The sequence below is a fragment of the Topomyia yanbarensis genome, unplaced genomic scaffold, assembly GCF_030247195.1.
Source record: "Topomyia yanbarensis strain Yona2022 unplaced genomic scaffold, ASM3024719v1 HiC_scaffold_217, whole genome shotgun sequence".
Classification (NCBI taxonomy): Eukaryota; Metazoa; Arthropoda; class Insecta; order Diptera; family Culicidae; genus Topomyia; species Topomyia yanbarensis.
The window spans coordinates 55,108-60,034 of record NW_026683401.1 but is presented as its reverse complement, the minus strand read 5'-3'; the positions used below and the strand labels follow the sequence as shown (position 1 = coordinate 60,034).

The following is a 4,927-nucleotide window of genomic DNA, read 5'->3' as shown; positions in this document are numbered from 1 at the left end:
GAAGACTTTTTTGAAGAACTAACGCGTTTACATATCCGCTCACAAAATTGAGATCGATGGTGCAGTTATCGATTCGAACTTAGCATGCGTGGATCAACTGGTCGGTTCTAACTCAGACCAGACTAAGTGACAAAAAATTGATTTCGAAAAAAATCGGGTTTAAAGTTTGAATCGCAGCATCGTTTACGTTATAACTGTAAATTATTTTTTGCCATAATTCTTGTTTATGGTTACATTTTTCAAATCTGGCAAAAGTCGAATGTAGTTGAAGAAATTATTTACCCAGTTTTATCATTGTCTCATTTTTTGATGTTTTGCGACTTAGTCCGGTCTGACTTAACACCGACCAATTGAAGGATAAGATTGGCTGTTTCAAAGACCCCTTGCTCCAGTGAGCGAAGATTTTGAATGACAATGGCACGGGATGGGACAAAATGGTGTGCCTCTCTAAACTAAAGTCGTGTGACTGCTTTGCGTCTTCTTCGACAAGGTTCGTCTGCATAATTGGATATTTCTGGCGCGTGTCATGTATGCAGCATTACAGCAAGAGGAATCTCTGCAAACAGTGCGAAGCAAACAGCACCTGATCTTAGACCTTTGAGAAGAAACAAGGAGTTTCCAACGCTTCCAGAAACACCGGCAATATCATGTGATATTTCAACCAGAGAGTGCAGGATTGGTTGGACTCCCACGGTACGGCATGGGGTTATTTTGTCGATGATAATTAATCTACCTTAATCTACGATCTCTATTACAACTTTAATAAGGTGGTCCGCTTTACTGTACTTAACCACATTTCCGCCCCCTTGTTTCTATGAAACTGAGAAAACGAGCGGAAAAAGTTTGCCAAAAAATTTTGCTATCTTGACTTTTTTATGACTTAATCTCACTTATTTTATAAGGCAGACCAAGATTTTAGCACCCTAAAGGTTGGCGCCCTTGACGGGGGCCAACCGCACGCTACGGCTCTGATCATATTATCAATTTTGTTCCTTTATACATCGCATATAAACATCTCGAACATCGCACCACCACGGATTACCTCAACAAAAAGAAACTGACACCATAGGACCCCTTGGCTCAATTCATACAGAAGTTTAAAATCAAGATGAATAGAAAGAAAGCTGGGAACATTTGACAATTTTGAGTGTATGGGTTTTATACTTGTTAAATTAATTTCGGGCCACTGGAAGTAAACATTGAGCATCTTGGTGAGCACGGCTCACAGAAAGGAGGCTTGCTATTCCGCGAATTGACAGTTTTCGGTGACGTCAGAGAAATCGTTGAGATAAACAAACGGATTTCTCGAAAGTTGTTAATTGACAATATTCGAGCTCTTACGGTGGAAAAAATGGTGTACAATGGATATTTGACGTAAATTACGCCATAATTACACTAGACACAGTGGATAATCAGTGCATCTATGTGATTATTAGCGTAAATCAGGAATTTGGATGCATGCCATAGAAAACATATCCCACCGTAATTTTCTGATCATAGCAAAGGTTTTGGACATCCGCATAGCTTTCTTGTAAATCCAACCAGGTTCCGATCATTCGTTAGCAGCAAACAATATATGAATTTCATGTAATTGTTTTCGCCGACGATTTCTATGACGCGCTCTCGTCAAATGTTTACACTCTAACGAGCTAGCCTAGTATATGTAAGCCGTGTTGGTGAGCATCCTGCTTCTTTGGCGCACGATGAAAAGAGAGAAATGGCCGAACTCAGATCTTCTGATTCAAACACTTAGGGACACTTTTTATCTCAAACCTACCGATAAAAAAAATTCCAAGCGGAATTTCAGGTAATATTCCGCGCTGAATTTCACGCGAAATTTCAGTCGAAATTTCATACGAAATTTCGTGCGGAAATTCACTCGAAATTTTTCGCAACTTTTCGGGCGTAATTTCAAGTCAACTTCCACGCGAAATTTTGCGTGGAATTTCACGCGAAATTTAATTTTTGTGTCATTTAACCAGTAAACCAATGGCCATTCTTGGCTGGCGTATTGCTTGTGGCACTAAAAACTGGATTCTAACCGTACTGCACACTTACTATTCTTCTATTTAATTCTTCTCATAGACTGTTTAGTTCGACTGGTCGGTCTTTGAAAATGCCACAGAGAACAGACAACCATGATCGAACAAATATACCAATATAACGTGTGTAAACATTTGAATTAATGTACGATGAAACACTAGCGCCACTACACCAACTTATCCCAACTATCCGTCAAATCCATTCCGGTACCGGTTCGAAATCCTAAATCGATTCAGTATGGAATCTGGCTCCAAGGAAACAACCGATTCCGACTCTATCGGTTGATGCATTTGAGCTGGAATCCATATTGAATCGATTCAGAAGTCCGAACCTGTTCCGGAATGGTTTGACTGGGTAGAGGTATAACCGCTGTCAATTCAGTAGAACTCAGCCACTAAAAAACATGGCGACAGTAGCGCACCTGGTTCAGATATCCCAACTACCTTGGAAACCGTTAGGGATTTTACCACAAGTTGAATGCTGAAGATGGACGTCTGTTCTCTGTGAAAGTACCATCTCTACCATTTCAAATAAATCTTGAGCGTTTTTTCAAAACGTCATATCTGCAATGAGTTACTCTCTTTGTTTACTTTCTCTTTCGATTTTTACGGCGTCACTATAACACTTTTCACTTATTTTACAGTACAGATCGAAAGACGGTGGTTTTAACTAGCATATTGTGCAAAGAGTTGAGGAATAAATGTTAAAATGACCGAATTATTAACAGAAGAGAAAGTAAACAAAGAGAGTAAGTAACTCATTGCAGATATGACGTTTTGAAAAAACGCTCAAGAAATGTGTTTTGACAGCCTGCAGTTTTCTGTAGCAGTTTGATCACTCGTACTTTGAAAGTGCAGAGCCCAGGTTGGTAGGAAGAGCGCAATATTTTCATTAATATGCACAATATCTTTACTTTCTCTTCTCTAAATTTTAATTTCTTTGTGCGGTATATAAAGCTCTTTCATTTCATAACAATAATAAGTATTGCCCAGCTCATGGAAATGAGCTAAAAGTCCAGAATCAATGCGGCAACTAAAATCCCAACTAGAGCAACGTTATTAGCTCAGTCCCTGTATGTATTATTGTGATGTTCAATAATAATTTCAAATACCTATAGATTCCTTAAATGACCGGTCGTTAGCACTACCTTCCCAACAACGTTCCCAATAGAAAAATTCAACAAACTCGTTCCCGCCAGAATTCAGGAAAACAGAACTAGCCAGAAGTATCTTTTTTTCTATTCCTTTTTACTATTTGTACCTAATTCTAAAATCACCCTTGTCTAGGATAATTCGGTACGATCAATAAACCATTTTTCCCAACTGCCTGAAGATGGTGGTGGTGTGAGAACATATGATGACTCACTTTGCCGGCTTCATCTGTTTGTCTGTCTGTCTGTTGGGTCGGTGACCCGACCAAGGTGTGTGCTATTTGATAAAAGAAAAACTCGAACGGTATGTCTGCGCGGTCATTTAATCGATCATTGATGCTTGAGGGTCACACTGGTGTAAGGAGAGATGAGTTTCTTCTTTGTTTTCCGATTGTTGCTTGCTGAAGGCGTAGTACCGGAGAAGCCATGGTCTGAGTTTCGAGAAAGATACATTTTGCTTTAGTCTTTTATTTAAATATTATTCTTTTATAAAGAAGAATAATATCCGTATGCGCCAACTTTGCACCAATTCGACGATAAATACAAACTAGCGCTAAATTGGCACCAGTTAGACACTAATTCTAAACAGTTACACAACTTGTGTGAACGCCTAAAGCTGATACTAATCACTGATGAGATGAACTCGAAACACAAAAATTAAACTTTTTCGAAGTTGGATGTTGATTCCAATTTTCCTTCTTTTGCGAGCAAATTTTGTATAAAATAGAATTTTCTGAAATTAAATAAATGTCAGACAGTACAAACAATATGATGTGTAATATACCTATTTTTCGCACAAACCAATTCCAGGAGTAATATGAGTGGGACGCAACTGTTTGTTTATTTCAGCTATTTCAAAAATAACATACGCGGTGTTGCTAGTCTGGTACACACGCTGTGATAAAGGCAAAATCATTAAATATTGTATTTAAAAAATGAATAGATCTACTTGAAATAAATCACAGTTCCTCCTCTCTTGCCGTTTGAACCCTCTAACTATAAAAAAATGCCTAAATGCAAATGTTCCCTTCTGTCAGGCAATAAAAAACTGATCGCAGTAAACTACGATCCAAACCTCGCACTACATCACATATACCTACATATATGTATTTACAACGTGCAACAGGGCTGCGGGTAGCCGTTTGAGTTAATTTTCGAAATCGTCGCCGCAGGAGCAATCGATTTTTTGTCTCGAACCGAGCGAGAGTGCATGCGCGCAGGAGGAGTACTATCGCTACGCGCGCGCACACCGCATACATCCCCAACGGGGTTCGATATTATTAAGCCAACTTGACTTATACTATCTCCGATCGGGCTGCGCTCCTGCTACTTGAGTTGACTTAGTTTTCACTTGACTCGCCCGAGTTTTCGGACTGGTGTGTGCGCGCGAGCGCGCGTAGATAATGCCGCTGCGCATCCGGCGAGATCAACATGCTGTCCTGTTACTTTTAAAACATATTACTTAATTTTTAAAGCGATTTCAACTGCTAATTTGTTCGCGTAGGTCAGGCCAGCCGAGAGGCGGCAAAATCGGCAACGCATGCGCTCGTTCGCTCGCACGCACAGGCGGCCGGCCGGCCTACTTTAATCTCATCGCAGTCGTAAAACGGTCATGACATCCTGATGTCTTTGCAACCAAAGTTTGGTGGCTGCGCGAGTCGCTGCAACGACGACGACGACTTCGATGACAATACGCGAACAGAGTCAGTCCGTCCGGGTCGGGTTCGGGCGGTT

General features: G+C 40.3%; 1 long non-coding RNA gene across 1 annotated transcript; it reads right to left on the bottom strand.

The window, feature by feature from the left end:
* Positions 1 to 3,360: 3,360 nt before the first annotated feature.
* On the bottom strand, positions 3,361 to 4,261 carry LOC131694975 (uncharacterized). The gene is made up of 3 exons (XR_009306574.1): positions 4,143 to 4,261; positions 3,978 to 4,088; positions 3,361 to 3,926 (listed from the first exon to the last, which is right to left on the bottom strand). It is a non-coding gene; the product is annotated as an uncharacterized LOC131694975 (long non-coding RNA).
* Positions 4,262 to 4,927: the final 666 nt, after the last annotated feature.